The 18,836-nt window shown below is 46.1% G+C and overlaps 1 protein-coding gene across 1 annotated transcript in view; it reads right to left on the bottom strand.

Moving 5' to 3' along the window:
• The window catches only part of LOC106602600 (synaptosomal-associated protein 23), a 42,371-nt gene that overhangs the window by 22,294 nt on the left and 1,241 nt on the right, over positions 1-18,836 (bottom strand). The window contains exon 2 of the mRNA XM_045717916.1: positions 6,332-6,430. The gene's annotated coding sequence lies outside the window, so the exon portion shown is untranslated. The remainder of the gene's footprint in view (positions 1-6,331; positions 6,431-18,836) is intronic.

The raw sequence follows: 18,836 nt of genomic DNA, 5'->3' as shown, positions 1-18,836 counted from the left end.
TTCCACATGTTGTTACGTTACAGCCTTATTCTAAAACAGGTTTTTAGAATGTTTTGCAAACTTAGAAAAATAAAAAACAGAAATAACTTATTTACATAAGTATTTAGACCCTTTGCTATTAGACCCGAAAGTGAGCTGAGGTGCATCCTGTTTCCATTGATCATCCTTGAGATGTTTCTACAACTTCATTGGAGTCAAACTGTGGTAAATTCAATTGATTGGACATGATTTGGAAAGGCCAAACTGAGAAATCGGGGGAGAAGGGCCTTGGTCAGGGAGGTGACCAAGAACCTGATCGTCACTCTAACAGAGCTCTAGAGTCCCTCTGTGGAGGAAGGACACCCATCTCCGCAGCACTCCACCAATCAGGCCTTTATAGTAGAGTGGCCAGATGGTAAAAGGCACATAACAGACCGCTTGGAGTTTGCCAAAAGGCACCTAAAGAACTCTCAGACCATGAGAAACGAGATTCCAGAGTGCTCCGAACCTCAGACTGAGACGACGGTTCACCTTCCAACGGGACAACGACCCTCAGCACACAGCCAAGACAACGCAGGAGTGGCTTGGGAACAAGTCTCTGAATGTCCTTGAGTGGCCCAGCCAGAGCCTGGACTTGAACCCGATCGAACATCTCTGGAGAGACCTGAAAGTAGCTGTGCAGCAACACTCCCCATCCAACTGACAAGAGCTTGAGAGGATCTGCAGAGAAGAATGAGAGAAACTCCCCAAATACAGGTGTGCCAAGCTTGTACTGTCATACCCAAGAAAAATAAATGCTGTAATCGCTGCCAAAAGTGCTTCAACAAAGTACTAAGTAAAGGGTCTGAATACTTATGTAAATGTAATATTTCTGTTTTTAATTTTGAATAAATTTGCGAAAATGTATAAAAAACATTTTTTTCATTGTCATTATGGGGTATTGTGTGTAGATTAATGAGGGGAAAAAACTATTTCATACATTTTAGAATAAGACTAACGTAACAAAATATGGAAAAAGTCCCCAACGCAGATTTGGCCTGTAATCCATGGTTTTTGGTTGGGATACCTTCTTATGCATTTATTGATGAAGCCCGCGACTGTTGCGGTAAACTCAATGTTATCGGATGAATCCTGGATCAGGCAGTTCAGAAAAAATAACGACAGACCTTGAAATAAACAGTTACATTATTCTGATTGGTATTTGACCATTCATTTCTGCAAAACGTGCAGTTTTGATGGAGTCGTTGTAGCTTACTTCCCTTCACTGGAACTAAGGGGCCTAGCCCGAACCATGAAAAACAGCCCCAGACCATTATTCCTCCTCCACCAAACTTTACAGTTGGCACTATGCATTGGGTCAGGTAGCATTCTCCTGGCATCCTCCCAACCCAGATTCATCAGTCGGGCTGCCAGATGGTGAAGCGGGATTCATCACTCCAGTGAACGCATTTCCACTGCTCCAGAGTCCAATGGCGGCGAGCTTTACATCACTCCAGCTGACGCTTGGCATTGTGCATGGTGATCTTAGGCTTGTGTGCGGCTGCTCAGCCATGGAAACCCATTTCATGAAGCTCCAGACGAACAGTTTTTGTGCTGCCATTGCTTCCCGAGGCAGTTTGGAACTCGGTAGTGTGTGTTGCAACTGAGGACAGACGATTTTTACGCGTTACATGCTTTAGCACTCAGCGGTCCCGTTCTGTGAGCTTGTGTGGCCTACCACTTCCCGGCTGAGCTGTTGTTGCTCCTAGAAGTTTCCACTTCACAATATCAGCACTTACAGTTGTCCGGGGCAGCTCTAGCAGGATAGAAATTTGCCGAAATTACTTGTTGGAAAGGTGGCATCCTATGACGATGCCACGTTGAAAGTCACTGAGCTCTTCAGTATGGGCCATTCAACTGCCAATGTTTGTGTATGGAGATTGCATGGCTGTGTGCTTGGTTTTATGCACCTGTCAGCAATGTGTGTGGCTGAAATAGCCAAATCCACTAATTTGAAGGGGTGTCCACATACTTTTGTATATACAGTGCATTCGGAAAGGATTCGTTCAGACTCCTTGACTTTTTCCACATTTTGTTACAGCCTTCTTCTAAATTGGTTTAAAAAATATATTCTCGTCAATCTACACACAATACCCCATAATGACAAAGTGATTACATGAATTTAGAATTTTAGCAAATTTATTAAAATAAAAAAACAAATAACTTAGTATTCAGACCCTTTGCTATGGGACATGAAAATTGAGCTAAGGTGCATCCTGTTTCCATTGATCATCCTTGAGATGTTTCTCCAACTTGATTGGAGTCCACCTGTGGTAAATTCAATTGATTGGACATGATTTGGGAAGGCACACCTGTCTAAGGTCCCACAGTTGACAGTGCACGTCAGACCAAAAACCAAGCCATGAGGTCGGAGGAATTGTCAGTGGAGCTCCAAGACAGGATTGTGTCGAGGCACAGATCTGGGAAAGGGTACTAAAACATTTCTGCAGCACTGAAGGTCCCCAAGAACACAGTGGCCTCCATCATTCTTAAATGGAAGATGTTTGGAACCACCACGACTCTTCCTGGAGCTGGCCACCCGGCCAAACTGAGCAATCGGGGGAGAAGGGCCTTGGTCAGGGAGGTGACCAAGAACCTGATGGTCACTCTGATAGAGCTCTAGAGTTCCTCTGTGGAGATGGGAGAACCCTCCAGAAGTACACCCATCTTCAGGACAAGTCTCTGAATGTCCTTTAGTGGCCCAGACAGAGCCTGGACTTGAACCCAATCGAACATCTCTGGAGAGACCTGATAGTAGCTGTGCAGCAACGCTCCCCATCCAACCTGACAGAGCTTGAGAGGATCTGCAGATAAGAATGGGAGAAACTCCCCAAATACAGTTGTGCTAAGCTTGTAGCGTCATACCCAAGAAGTAATCGCTGCCAAATGTGGTTCAACAAAGTACTGAGTAAAGGGTCTGAATACTTACGTATGTAAATGGGATATTTCAGTTTTTTTATCTTTAATACATTTGTAAAAATGTCTGAACCTGTTTTTTTATTTTATTTGTCATTATGGGGTATTGTGTGTAGTTGATGAGGAAAGAATACAATTGAATCAATTTTAGAATAAGGCTGTAACGTAACAAAATGTGGAAAAAGTCAATGGGTCTGAATACTTGCCGCATGCACTGTAGCTAGCTATGATTGTCATATTGAGTTGTGGTGCACCATCTTTACAGCTATGTTACAGTCTATTTGACTTGTAGCTACTGGCAAGTTGGCTAGCTAACTGGCTATAATAGCAGCCAATGACGTCCCCCAGTTTATTTTTTTGTTCTCTGATTTAGTTTACACAGAAATTCAGCCATATGAAAATCCTTCCATAGAAAAATATATCTACAATGAACAAAAATATAATTGCAATATGTGAAGAGTTGGTCCCATGTTTCATGAGTTGAAATAAAACATCCTTGAAATTTCTCTCAAATTTTGTGCACAAATTTGTTTACCTCCCTGGTAGTGAGCATTTCCCTTTTGCCAAGATAATCCATCCACCTGACAGGTATGACAAATCAAAAAGCTGATCAAACAGCATGATGATTACACAGGTGCACCTTGTGCTGGCGACAATAAAAGGTCACTCTCACGCTTCTTAAACTGTGTATGTGTGTGGGGGGTAGGGTGGGGGGTGGGGGGTGGGGGGGGGGGTATTTCTGTCTGTAATAAAGCAATTTTGTTGAGAAAAACTGATTCTGGTTGGCTGGGCCTGGCTGCCAAGTGGTGAGCTTATGCCCTCCAAGGCCCATCCATGGCTACACCCCTGTCCAGTCATGCGCTGTTATTTTTATTGACATGGCCAAATCTTATGATACGGTAGACCATTCCATTCTTGAGTGTCAGCTAAGGAGTATTGGTGTCTCTGAGGGGTCTTTGGCTTGGTTTGCTAACTACCTCTCTCAAAGAGTGCAGTGTATAAAGTCAGAACATCTGCTGTCTCAGCCACTGCCTGTCACCAAGGGAGTACCCCAAGGCTCGATCCTAGGCCTCACGCTCTTCTCAATTTATATCAACAACATAGCTCAGGCAGTTATAAACTCTCTCATCCATGTATATGCAGATAATACAGGCTTTTACTCAGCTGGCCCCTCCCCGGATTTTGTGTTAAACGCTCTACAACAAATCTTTCTTAGTGTCCAACAAGCTTTCTCTGCCATTAACCTTGGTGTGATTACTACCTCTGAGGGTTTAGAGCTTGAGATACTCCCAAGTACTTGTATGAGGTGACTATGGCTAGATGGTGCACTGTCCTTCTCCCAGCACATATCAAAGCTGCAGGCTAAAGTTAAATCTAGACTTGGTTTCCTCTATCATAATCGCTCCTCTTTCACCCCAGCTGCCAAACTAACCCTGATTGAGATGACCATCCTACCCATGCTAGACTACGGAGACATAGTTTATAGATTGGCAGGTAAGGGTGCTCTCGAGTGGCTAGATGTTCTTTACCATTCGGCCATCAGATTTGCCACCAATGCGCCTTATAGGACACATTACTGCACTCTATACTCCTCTGTAAACTGGTCATCTCTGTATACCTGCCGCAAGACCCACTGGTTGATGCTTATTTATAAAACCCTCTTAGGCCTCACTCCCCTCTATCTGAGATATTTACTGCAGCCCTCATCCTCCACAAACAACACCCATTCTGCCAGTCACTTTCTGTTAAAGGTCCCCAAAGCACACACATCCCTGGGTCGCTCCTCTTTTCAGTCCGCTGCAGCTAGCGACTGGAAAGAGCTGCAACAAACACTCAAACTGGACAGTTTTATCTCAATCTCTTCATTCAAAGACTCAATCATGGACACTCTTACTGAAAGTTGTGGCTGCTTTGCGTGATGTGTTGTTGTCTCTACCTTCTTGGCCTTTGTGCTGTTGTCTGTGCCCAATAATATTTGTACCATGTTTTGTGCTGCTGCCATGTTGCGTTGCTACCATGTTGTTGTCATGTTGTGTTGCTACCATGCTGTGTTTTCATGTGTTGCTGCCATGCGACGTTGTTGTCTTAGGTCTCTCTTTATGTAGTGTTGCGTTGTCTCCATTGTCGTGATGTGTGTTTTGTCCTATATTTGTATTTTATTACTTTTTAATCCCACATCCCCGTAGGAGGCCTTTTGGTAGGCCGTCATTGTAAATAAGAATTTGTTCTTTAACTGACTTGCCGAGTTAAATAAAGGTTGAATAAAACATTTAATAAATGTGAAATCCATAGATTAGGGCCTAATTGATTTATTTCAGTTGACTGATTTCCTTATATGAACTGTAACTCAGTAAAATCTTTGAAATTGTTGCATGTTGGATTTATATTTTTCTTAAGAATAGTTTGAAAATATATATGTTATCAACTGTTACCAGTGGCGACTTTAGCATGTAAATCTTGGTGGTGCAAACTCGAAGACACAACACAACACTAAACAATACATGAATTGCACTATAACAGCAACAAGCGGTGCCCAGAAACTGTTAGGGCCTCCATAAAGCTGTCCCAACAGTGGAGCTTTCCTTTCAGCACCATGGAGTGAATCCTTACCACCGCTACACCTGGCTATCAGCGAGCCTCGTCTAGCAGCGAGACAGCTCATTCAACCTAATTTATTGACTTTTTTTAAACCATAGCTGATATGGCTGACTTGCTTAAACAAATGGGGTTTCTACTGACTCCTTGTGGATTTGTGTATGTCGATAACAATCACACTGTCCTTCAGTAATAACCAACGCCAACATGAGTTTTGACTTCTGAACCATACACAAACATTATTACATTCATGTTCAGTATATTCATAATGTTTGTTCTTATATCATTAACACTTAGTTCTAAGTATAAGCAAGTGCAACCAAACGAGCTGCGACGAGGTAGGCCTATTCATTCAGCACTTTCAAAATGGACACCAAAAGAAATTCAGAAAGATGTTAGTTTAGAGAAATTCAGCAAGATGTTGAGGCCTTAACTTTACTCTTCTTTAGGTCACCCCCCACACACACGAGAGAGAGAGAGAGAGAGAGAGAGAGAGAGAGAGATGCGGTTAGCCTATTAAGTATTTTATTTGGCCTATGTGGTCTAAAAAGGAAGGAAAATACAATCACGAGGATACACTTTTATGTACACAACATACCAACTCACAGACAACAACCCTTGCAATATCAACTGGAATTACATGGGTCTATTACTGAACTTTTTGTTGAAAACAAATATTTGAACAAGAAGAGACTGTCAAACATGGTTACAGACACAACAACATTATATAGTATCCCCTCCTCGTGAAGAAAAGCACATGAGTTAGTTTATGCAGCAGCGTACAAGACATTTTTGGACTCACCGTTGTTGTGCTTGTCTCACTTGAACAGAAAGGTGGTGAGGAGGTTCTTTTTGTGGGAAGATTTTGTCATCAAAGGGGCATTCAAGACAGCTGAGAACTCTGAAAAAAAACAAGGTTGGAATCATGTCGTCAGTAATCTTCAGGTCAGAGCTCTAGAAAGAGACTTGAGTTGCCGGCTTGGAATTCCGAGTTGGATGACCATTTTAAACGTATTTTCCCAGTCTGAGCTAGTTTTTTTCTGAGTTCCTAGTTGTCTTGAGCTCACTGAAGTCTGAGATTTCCCAGTTTGAATGCGGCAGAAATCATGCTGGATTGATCAACCTTTTCTGGTCCATGGTGTTGTGAATGTTAATCCCTTTAAACTTGGAAAAAATGCCATTTCAGACAGATGTTTTAAATCCTTAAACCCAGACTTGGACCACACACCCTCTCCACTGAATAGCAGGCAGGGGAAGCAGCGGAGGAAGGAGCGGCAGCAGAGCTGTAAAGAAGACTGGACATGGGAGGACATCCTGGATGGCAAGGGATCCTACACGTGGGAAGAGATCTTGGCCGGAAGGGATCGCCTCCCATCGGAACAGGTGGAGGCAGCCAGGAGAGAGGAGATACTGGCGGGTGAGTCACCATGGAGGAAGGCTGAAGAGGACCGGGGACGCTATGTGGGAACACGGCTGGCAAGGAAGCCTGAGAGGCACCCCCAATAAAACATTTTTGGGGGGCACACGGGTAGTTTGGCTGGGCCAAGGGTGAGCCCTAAGCCAACTCCCCGTGCTTATATTGGGGAGCGTGTGGAGAGGAGAGCACCGGTGTATGCGGAAGTGCACACGATCTCGCCCATGCGCACGCACAGTCCGGTGCGAGCGATCCCAGCCCCTCGCAAGTGCCGTGCTAGAGTGGGCATCCAGCCTGGAAGGAGGATGCCTGCGCAGCACATCTGACCACCAGTGCGCCTCCTAGGCCCAGGCTACCCTACGCCTGCTCTACGCACAGCAGCCATCAGGCCTCTGCACAGCCCAGTTCGCCCTGTGCCAGCACTCCGCTCGTGCAGGGCTACTATTACCATCCAGCCAGGACGGGTTGTGCAAGCGGTGCGCTCCAGACCTCCAGTGCCTACTCATGGCCCGGTGTATCCAGTTCCTGCTCCTTGCACTAGCCCTGAGGTGCGTGTCTCTAGTCTGGCGCCTCCAAAGCCAGAACCACGCACCAGGCCTCCAGTGCGTCAGCCCAGTCTAGTACGTCCTGTTCCCGCTCCTCGCACTAGCCTTGGGGTGCGTGTCTCCAGTCTGGTACCTCCAGTACCAGCCCCACGCACCAGGCCTCCAGTGTGTCAGCCCAGTCTAGCTCGTCCTGCTCCTGCTCCTCGCACTAGCCCTGTGGTGCATGTCCCTAGGCGGTTGGGGGGGGGGGCTTGTAGCACAAGAACCGTCGGTGACTGTGGCCACCCTCCCTTCCCTCCCTTTAGTTAGGTTTATTTTTTGTTTTGGGGTTTATTTTTATTGTGTTTATTTTTGTGTGAGGTGCTTCCGGGGTCTGCACCTTTGGGGGGGGGGGTTATTTGTTATTGTAGTTTGGTCAGGACGTGGCAGGGGTGTGTTTGTTTTGTGTTGTCGGGGTTTTTGGGTTGTGTTCTATGTTTTGTATTTCTATGTTCTATTTTCTAGTTTGTCTATGTTTAGTTTATTGCGTTGATCTTCAATTGGAGGCAGCTGTTCCTCGTTGCCTCTAATTGAAGGTCCTATTTAGTAGGGTGTTTTTCTATGGGATTTGTGGGTAGTTGTTTCCTGTTTTGTGTTTGTGCACCTGACCGGACTGTTTAGTGTCGTTTTGTTGTTTTTCTATACGTGTTTCTTTTGTTTTCCTTCTTTAATAAAATAAGAAGATGAGTTTACACGTTCCCGCTGCATTTTGGTCCAATCCCTACGACACCCGTGACAGTCACATTTGTGACCCATGGGAAAATACAGTGGCTCCAATTTACTAAATTCAGTGAGTGTACAAAACATTAGGAACACCTTCCTAATATTGAGTTGCAACCCCCCCTTTTGCCCCCAGGACGGCCTCAATTCGTCAGGGCATGGACTTCTTGTCGAAAGCATTCCACAGGGATGCTGGCCCATGTTGACTCCAATGCTTCCCACGACTGTGTCAAGTTGGCTGGATGTCTTTTGGGTGGCAGACCATTCTTGATACACACAGGAAAAAACCCAGCAGTGTTGCAGTTCCTGACACACTTAAACCGGTGCGCCTGGCACGTTCTACCATACCCTGTTCAAAGGCACAATCTTTTGTCTTGCCTATTCTCCCTCTGAATGGCACACATACACAATTCATGTCTCAATTGTCTTAAGGTTTAAACATCCTTGTTTAACCTGTCTCTTCCCCCTTTATCTACACTGATTGAAGTTAATTTAATAGGTGACATCAATAAGGGATCATACTGTAGCTTTCACCTGGATTCACCTGGTTAGTCTGTCATGGAAAGTGTAGGTGTTCCTAATGTTTTGTACACTCGTGTATATTTAATCATAGGAGATTCATAATTTTTTCATTAGATTGAAGTTGAGTTTGGTTATGAATATACTTGATCAAGATGATCTTACAGATGATTTTGCCCTTATCCAATAGGGAGTGAACGTTATTTATAATAAGGATTACACTGAGAAAATTGGACCTCTGAAATAAAAATGGTTGGCCCTCCCATATATTTGACCTAAACCCTCCCTGAAGGCTTGAAAAAACAAGTGACCCTCCCCTATACCCGCAATAATAATTTAAACAAAGTGGATAGCAGAGAACATGTCTACCGTTTACCCTCACTTATTGGAAAGACCAGAGCCTTAATAGTACAGTTTCATAATCTCTTCTTCGTCTTGAAAAACATCACATGGCAACGCAGGAATTTTGATAATGCGTAGGGCTGCAAGCCAGAAGGTTGTGGGTTTACAGACCACCTTGGACAAGAGTAGGGGTGGAAAGCTCTATATAGTAAAAGCATTGCATGAATCTATCATCGTATTTGTAGGTCAGAGAAAAAAAATAGCCTTTTTAACATTTCATGCAACTCTACATAATTCTACATATTAGCAGAATCTTTTTTTTAATACCACACATATTACCGAAATTACAGGATAAGAATGGACAGAGAGATAGGCCTAGGTGTTCATCTTATCATATTTATTCACTGACAAATCAGTGTGTCTTGTTTGCAAATAATTAAACCTGAGACTTCATTAGGAATCTGAGCATGGTACTTTCAAACAAAAGTTAGGCCTATCTTTCCACCACAGACAGAGTAGGCCTACTGACGCAGAAAAATATAAACTTTAGCTGCTGGCTACTATTCTTCCGTGGCTTAACCCAATGAGAGAAGGTCACCCTAAAAGCTGTTTGGGTTTAAACATCTTCTGTTGTACAGAAAGTGAAAGGCTTAATCAATTGATAGTGACAGAATCTGATTAGTTCCCAAGCAAAGTACATTTTTCCAGTCTCCTCGGCTAGAGAAGGTTGTAGCTCAGCCGCTGAATGTCAAAGAAACAAAACAATGATATCCCCATATACTTTGGAGTTGTAACGGCTGTCTTTGGAAGAAGAGGACCAAGGTACAGCGTGGAATTTGTTCATCTTTTATTTTGGATGAAAAAAAGCACTTCACAAAGAAAAAACAAATGACAGCCAAACAGTCCTGTCAGGTATCCTAACACACTAAACAGAAATTAACCACCCACAAAACCCAAAGGAAAACAGGCTGCCTAAGTATGGCTCCCAATCAGCAACAACGATATACAGCTGTCCCTGATTGAGAGCCATACCCGGCCGAAACAAAGAAATACCAAACATAGAAAAAAGGACATAGAATGCCCACCCCAACTCACGCCCTGACCAACCAAAATAGAGACATAAAAGGATTTAAGGTCAGGGCGTGACAGGAGTCTTTCCGGAGTCTTTTGTTTCTAGCATAAATCATCGCGGACCAAAGCGTTGTTATAGATCACTTCATATCATCTGATCTGTTTCATTTTCTTCAAAATGTTAAACTAACAAGGCCTGTGCTTTTTGCCATTTTCTTGAATATAAAGTAGGCCTATGGCTTACCCTCTCATACCCCCTCAATTCGAATCTTGATTTGAACTTAACAGTTATATAGCCTAATAAGCAACAAATTCTAAAACACTGATAAATATTTACATTTCATCCATTACAAAATACATGACCCTCCCCTCGACTAGATTAAAAAAATACTTAACATTTTCCTCCAGGTACCCATCATGTAAATTTCAATCCATCCCTTAACCTTTACATATGTTTAAATCAATGGTTTTGACTTTAAAAAGAAATATTTTAGGGCGAATTGGCCATGTATAGACCAATACAGTACAGTCGTGGCCAAAAGTTTTGAGAATGACACAAATATACATTTTCACAAAGTCTGCTGCCTCAGTTTGTATGATGGCAATTTGCATATATTCCAGAATGTTATGAAGAGTGATCAGATGAATTGCAATTAATTGCAAAGTCCCTCTTTGCCATGCAAATGAACTGAATTCCCCAAAAACATTTCCACTGCATTTCAGCCCTGCCACAAAAGGACCAGCTGACATCATGTCAGTGATTCTCTCGTTAACACAGGTGTGAGTGTTGACGAGGACAAGGCTGGAGATCACTCTGTCATGCTGATTGAGTTCGAATAACAGACTGGAAGCTTCAAAAGGAGGGTGGTGCTTGGAATCATTGTTCTTCCTCTGTCAACCATGGTTACCTGCTTTGCACAAAAAGGGCTTCACAGGCAAGGATATTGCTGGCAGTAAGATTGCACCTAAATCAACCAATTATCGGATCATCAAGAACTTCAAGGAGAGCGGTTCAAGTGTTGTGAAGAAGGCTTCAGGGCGCCCAAGAAAGTCCAGCAAGCGCCAGGACCATCTCCTAAAGTTGATTCAGCTGCGGGATCGGGGCACCACCAGTACAGAGCTTGCTCAGGAATGGCAGCAGGCAGGTATGAGTGCATCTGCACGCACAATGAGGCGAAGACTTTTGGAGGATGGCCTGGTGTCAAGAAGGACAGCAAAGAAGCCACTTCTCTCCAGGAAAAACATCATGGACAGACTGATATTCTGCAAAAGGTACAGGGATTGGACTGCTGAGGACTGGGGTAAAGTCATTTTCTCTGATGAATCCCCTTTCCGATTGCTTGGGGCATCCGGAAAAAAGCTTGTCCGGAGAAGACAAGGTGAGAGCTACCATCAATCCTGTGTCATGCCAACAGTAAAGCATCCTGAGACCATTCATGCCAAGGGAGTGGGCTCACTCACAATTTTGCCTAAGAACACAGCCATGAATAAAGAATGGTATCAACACATCCTCCGAGAGCAACTTCTCCCAACCATCCAGGAACAGTTTGGTGACGAACAATGCCTTTTCCAGCATGATGGAGCACCTTGCCATAAGGCAAAAGTGATAACTAAGTGGCTCGGGGAACAAAACATCCTATTTTGGGTCCATGGCCAGGAAACTCCACAGACCTTAATCCCATTGAGAACTTGTGGTCAATCCTCAAGAGGCGGGTGGACAAACAAAACCCCACAAATTCTGACAAACTCCAAGCATTGATTATGCAAGAATGGGCTGCCATCAGTCAGGATGTGGCCCAGAAGTTAATTGACAGCATGCCAGGGCGGATTGCAGAAGGGTCAACATTGCAAATATTGACTCTTTGCATCAACTTCATGTAATTGTCAATAAAAGCCCTTGACACTTATGAAATGCTTGTAATTATACTTCAGTATTCCATAGTAACGTCTGACAAATATATCTAAAGACACTGAAGCAGCAAACTTTGTGGAAATTAATATTTGTGTCATTCTCAAAACTTTTGGCCACGACTGTATATTGAATTAATGTAATAACTTAACAACTATTTAATTTCAATAGGTTTATTTAGTCTCTCTTGCACAATCATAGACCTGGTTTATGTGAGTTGTTCTGTATAGTCACAAGGGTAGACCTAGTTTATCAGAATCAGAGTATTGAGACATAACCACAGGTGTAAACCTGGTTTGTATCGTTATTTGTGCTGATATATGCAGGTGTAGATCTAGTTTATATGAGTATGCCCATGGATTTATCAGCTTTATATGAGTAATGGGGTGTAGGGATACACAATGTTCATACAGGTAATGAGTCCAGATTGACGTTTATTGCCCATTCAAATAATTTCTGGCAACAAGTTTGTGGTAGGAAAAAAGTAAATGGGGATGGGGCACATGTGTTATACCACTGTACTCTGAGTTTATCTATGAAATGATTAGCATATACTGGTCAGAGCTCATGGGATTAAGCAAGGAAGAAGCCACTGCTCCAAAACCACCATAAAAAAGACAGACTACGGTTTGCAACTACACATGGGGACAAAGATCGTACTTTTTGGAGAAATGTCCTCTGGTCTGATGAAACAAAAATAGAACTGTTTGACCATAATGACCATCGTTATGTTTGCAAGCCAAACAACACCATCCCAACCATGAAGCACGGGGGTGGCAGCATCATGTTGTTGTGGGGGTGCTTTGCTGCAGGAGGGACTGGTGCACGTCACAAAATAGATGGCTTCATGAGGAAGAAAAAAGATGTGGATATATTGAAGCAACATCTCAAGACATCATTCAGGAAGTTAAAGCTTGGTCGCAAATGGGTCTTCCAAATGGACAATGACCCCAAGCATACTTCCAAAGCTGTGGCAAAATGGCTTTAAGGACAACAAAGTCAAGGTATTGGAGTGGCCATCACAAAGCCCTGACCTCAATCCTATAGAAAATGTGTGGACAGAACTGAAAAAGTGTGTGTGAGCAAGGAGGCTTACAAACCTGACTCAGTTACACCAGCTCTGTCAGGAGGAATGGGCCAAAATTCACCCAACTTATTGTGGGAAGATTGTGGAAGGCTACCCGAAACGTTTGAACCAAGTTAAACAATTTAAAGGCAATGCTACCAAATACTAATTGAGTGTATGCAAACTTCTGACCCACTGAGAATGTGATGAATGAAATAAAAGCTGAAATAAATAATTATCTGTGCTATTAATCTGCCATTTCACATTCTTAAAATAAAGTGGTGATCCTAACTGACCTAAGACATGGAATTTTTACTCTGATTAAATGTCAGGAATTGTGAAACTGAGTTTAAATGTATTTGGCTAAGGTGTATGTAAACTTCCGACTTCAACTGTATGTATAAAATTGATAATTTATTTAAAGTAACAGAGAGCCCTCTCTGTAAATATGATGTGTTTGAAGAGTATATTGTTAAAAAAAATAAGCTAAATAAATAAGGCTACTTTTGAGATATTAATGATAATATTTTTCATGTTGAATAAATTTAAATTATCATCTTTTTCTCCAGAATATAGACATACTGTCTATTTTAGAGCACACTATAAGGACTATAATGACACCAAGATGTTGTCTGTTTCATGTACGGTTCATGGATCATAGTCTAACAGGAGGCATGAGTAAGGAGGATATTTGGATGTTCATCATTGATTACTAATTCCAGACCTGTGTCTATAAATTCATCTGTGTCACATGAACTAATTGAGATGGTGGTAGCATGTCCTGGAATAAAGTCACGTCCTGTTGTAGTTCCATATCCTGTCTCGTGTCCAAGTTTTATCTTTCCTATTGTCACGCTGGTATAAAGAGATTCGGTAGACAGGCACAGGAATACGTAATAGTTTTTTTTATTCAGCCCAAATTACGGCGTCCCTGTCACGACTTCCGCCGAAGTCGGTCCCTCTCCTTGTTCGGGCTGTGTTCGGCGGTCGACGTCACCGGCCTTCTAGCCATCATCGATCCACCTTTCATGTTCCATTTGTTTTGTCTTACACACCTGGTTTCAATCCCCCAATTACTTGTTCATTATTTACCCTCTGTTCCCCCATGTTTGTTTGTGAGTAATTGTTTGTATGTAAGACGGTCCGTTATGTGGGCTCGCTTTATTGTATTATATTTGTCTATTTTGAGTAAATTACGTTTATTTACTCATATCTGCTGTCCTGCGCCTGAATCCTCTACACAAAGACCACATTACAGAATTACTCACCTAGAATGGAGTCAGCAGGAGCAGACGCCCTCCCTGTGGCGATAGAGGAGCACGTCCAGTAGCACGCGACCATATTGCAACATCTGGGCACTGCCATGGATCGCGTGCTGCAGACGATGGATCGTTGGGAGAGAGGAGGAGGTCGTCCAGCGCCTCCACCAGCCCCACTACAGCAGGCCCCACTGTCCACCCCTCCTTCACCAGGTCCCAGCGGAATTCGGCTCGCGCTCCTGAGGGAGTATGATGGGACGGCTGGCGGATGCCAGGGGTTCCTCCTCCAGCTTGAGCTCTACCTGGCGACTGTCCACCTGGCTCCTTCGGGACATGAGAGCGTGTCCGCCCTCGTCTCCTGCCTCTCAGGCAAAGCCCTGGAGTGGGCCAACGCCGTATGGAGTGAAGGAGACGCGGCGTTGGACCATTACGCACAGATGAATGTCTGTTCCACCTGAGGCAGGGGACGAGGAGCACACAGGATTTCACTCTGGACTTCTGGACCCTGGCCGCAAGCGCGGCATGGAACAACAGGGCCCTGATCGATCCCTACCGGTGCAGTCGAGGACGTCCGTCGGGAGTTGGCCTGCCGAGACACAACCCTCACGTTGGACCAGCTGGTGGACCTGTCCATCCGGCTGGACAACCTGCTAGCTACCCACTGACGTCCGGATCGGGGCCTGTCAGTTCCATTCCCCAGCACCTCCGCTCCAACACCCATGGAGCTGGGAGGGCGACCGGAGGAGGGGCCATTCCCTGCACCATCTGTGGCCACAGAGGGCACACTGCTGGTCGGTGCTGGGGGGGTTCCTCAGGGAGTCGAGGCAGCAGGCAGGGCACTATCGTGTCACCCCAGGTGAGTTGGCAGCAGGCTCACCCAGATCCCCCTGTTGCTCACATGTATGTGTTAATTACATTTCCTGAGTTTTCCCCGCATTCCCAGCATAAGGCGCTAGTAGATTCAGGCACAGCTGGGAATTTTATTGACCGTTCATTTGCTCATAGTTTAGGGATCCCCCTTGTTCCTGTAGATATGCCCTTCCCTGTGCACGCCCTAGATAGTCGACCATTACGGTCAGGGCTGATTAAGGAGGCCACCGCTCCACTAAGCATGGTTACGCAGGAGGGTCACAAGGAGAGAATCAGTCTCTTCCTTATTGATTTTCCTGCATTTCCTGTGGTGCTGGGCCTACCCTGGTTGGCCTGTCATGACCCCACTATTTCGTGGCAACAGAGGGCTCTCAAGGGGTGGTCACGAGAGTGCTCAGGGAGGTGTGTGGGAGTTTCCATCGGTGCGACTACGGTGGAAAGTCCAGACCAGGTCTCCACCGTGCGCATCCTCTCAGAATATGCCGATTTGGCTCTCGCCTTCTGTAAGAAGAAGGCGACTCAATTACCACCCCATCGACGGGGGGATTGTGCAATAAATCTTCTGGTAGACGCAGCACTTCCCAGGAGTCACGTGTATCCTCTGTCACAGGAGGAGACGGCGGCTATGGAAACATATGTCTCCGAATCCCTGGGGCAGGGATACATTCGGCCCTCCACTTCACCTGCCTCCTCGAGTTTCTTTTTTGTGAAGAAGAAGGATGGAGGTCTGCGGCCGTGCATTGACTATCAGGGTATCAATGAGATCACAGTGAGGTACAGCTACCCGCTGCCTCTCATTGCCGGTGCGATCGAGTCAATGCACAGGGCGCACTTCTTCACAAAATTGGATCTCAGGAGCGCTTACAACCTGGTGCGTATACGGGAGGGGGACGAGTGGAAGACGGCGTTTAGTACCTCCTCAGGGCACTATGAGTACCTCGTCATGCCGTACGGGTTGATGAATGCTCCATCAGTCTTCCAGGCCTTTGTTGACGAGATTTTCCGGGACCTGCACGGGCAGGGTGTAGTGGTGTATATCGACAACATTCTGATATACTCCGCTACACGCGCTGAGCATGTGTCCCTGGTGCGCAGGGTGCTTGGTCGACTGTTGGAGCATGACCTGTACGTCAAGGCTGAGAAATGTCTATTCTTTCAACAGTCCGTCTCCTTCTTAGGGTACCGCATTTCCACTTCAGGGGTGGAGATGGAGAGTGACCGCATTTCAGCCGTGCGTAATTGGCCGACTCCCACCACGGTAAAGGAAGTGCAGCGGTTTCTAGGGTTTGCCAACTACTACCGGAGGTTTATCCGGGGTTTTGGACTGGTAGCGGCTCCCATTACCTCACTGCTGAAGGGGGGACCGGTGCGACTGCAGTGGTCGGCTGAGGCAGACAGGGCTTTTGGTCACCTGAGGGCTCTGTTTACCTCGGCTCCCGTGCTGGCTCATCCAGATCCCTCTTTGGCGTTCATAGTGGAGGTGGATGCGTCCGAGGCTGGGATAGGAGCCGTGCTCTCTCAGCGCTCGGGCACGCCACCAAAGCTCCGCCCCAGTGCTTTCTTTTCGAAGAAGCTCAGCCCTGCGGAGCGAAATTATGATGTGGGGGACCGGGAGCTGTTGGCTGTTGTCAAGGCTCTGAAGGCGTGGAGACATTGGCTTGAGGGGACTAAACACCCTTTCCTCATCTGGACTGACCACCGCAATCTGGAGTACATCTGGGCGGCGAGGAGACTGAACCCTCGCCAGGCAAGGTGGGCCATGTTCTTTACCCGTTTTGTTTTCACTCTGTCCTACAGACCAGGTTCCCAGAACGCCTCTTGCCTGGTGGCACCGGTGGTGTGGGAGCTGGATGCGGACATCGAGTGGGCGTTACGCACAGAGCCCACCCCCCCTCAGTGTCCAGTTGGGCGCCTGTACGTTCCGTCTGCTGTCCGCGACCGTCTGATCTATTGGGCCCACACGTCACCCTCCTCTGGTCATCCTGGCATTGGTCGGACGGTGCGTTGCCTTTGGGGGAAGTACTGGTGGTCCACCTTGGCCAAGGGCGTGAGGGTTTATGTTTCCTCCTGCTCGGTGTGCGCCCAGTGCAAGGCACCCAGGCACCTGCCCAGAGGGAAGTTACAACCCTTTCCTGTTCCACAACGGCCGTGGTCGCACCTGTCGGTGGACTTCCTGACGGATCTTCCTCCCTCACAGGTCAACACCACGATCCTGGTAGTTGTGGATCGGTTTTCTAAGTCCTGTCGTCTCCTCCCTTTGCCCGGTCTCCCTATGGCCCTACAGACTGCGGAGGCCCTGTTCACTCACGTCTTCCGGCACTACGGGGTGCCTGAGGACATAGTCTCTGATCGGGGTCCCCAGTTCACGTCCAGGGTCTGGAGGGCGTTCATGGAATGTCTGGGGGTCTCGGTCAGCCTCATCTTAGGTTTTCACCCCGAGAGTAACGGGCAGGTGGAGAGAGTAAACCAGGATGTGGGTAGGTTTCTGCGGTCATATTGCGAGGACCTGCCGGGGGAGTGGACGGCATTCATCCCCTGGGCAGACATGGCCCAAAACTCACTCCGCCACTCCTCCACTAACCTTTCCACCTTCCAGTGCATACTGGGGTATCAGCCGGTTCTGGCACCTTGGCATCAGAGCCGGGTAGAGGCTCCTGCGGTGGACGAATGGTTTAAGCGTTCGGAGGAGACCTGGGATGCCGCCCATGTGCACCTGCAACGGGCCGTGAGGCGGCATAAGGCGAGTGCCGACTGCCATCGCAGTGAGGCCCTGATGTTCGCACCGGGGGACTGGGTCTGGCTCTTGACCCAAACCCTGCCCCTCCACCTGGATCGCCCTGCGCCTCGTCCTCCGGGTCGTCCCCGGTGTCGGTGCGCTGCTGGAGCCACGCGTCAAGGGGGGGGTACTCTCACGACTTCCTCCGAAGTCGGTCCCTCTCCTTGTTCGGGCGGCGTTCGGCGGTCGACATCACCGGCTTTCTAGCCATCGCCATCGCCGATCCACTTTTCATGTTCCATTTGTTTTGTCTTTGTCTTACACACCTGGTTTCAATCCCCCAATTACTTGTTCATTATTTACCCTCTGTTCCCCCATGTTTGTTTGTGTGTAATTGTTTGTATGTATGTAAGTCGGTCCGTTATGTGGGCTCGCTTTATTGTATTATATTTGCCTATTTTGAGTAAATTACGTTTATTTTCTTATATCTGCTGTCCTGCGCCTGACTCCTCTACACAAGCTACACACAGACCACATTACAGTGCCGTGTAAAGGCACTGGGACGAAGACCAAACAAACACATAACAAAACACAGGGTTGAAACCAAAACAAAAGAACGAGGAGTACCTTGAATAAATAACACACGCGCACAGTGATTAACGCACGGAATCCACAAGGGCACGAATGCCCAAAACACACAGCACAGGTACTCCCACCACTAACGGACTAAGATCACACTTATACAATTACAAATCAATGGGAATAGGGACCAGGTGTGCGTAATGACACAGTTCCGGAGTGATCCGTGACACCTGATGATGGTCCACTCTATGGACC

The sequence above is a fragment of the Salmo salar genome, chromosome ssa01, assembly GCF_905237065.1.
Source record: "Salmo salar chromosome ssa01, Ssal_v3.1, whole genome shotgun sequence".
Taxonomy (NCBI): Eukaryota; Metazoa; Chordata; class Actinopteri; order Salmoniformes; family Salmonidae; genus Salmo; species Salmo salar.
This window is presented reverse-complemented; position numbering and strand designations above follow the sequence as displayed.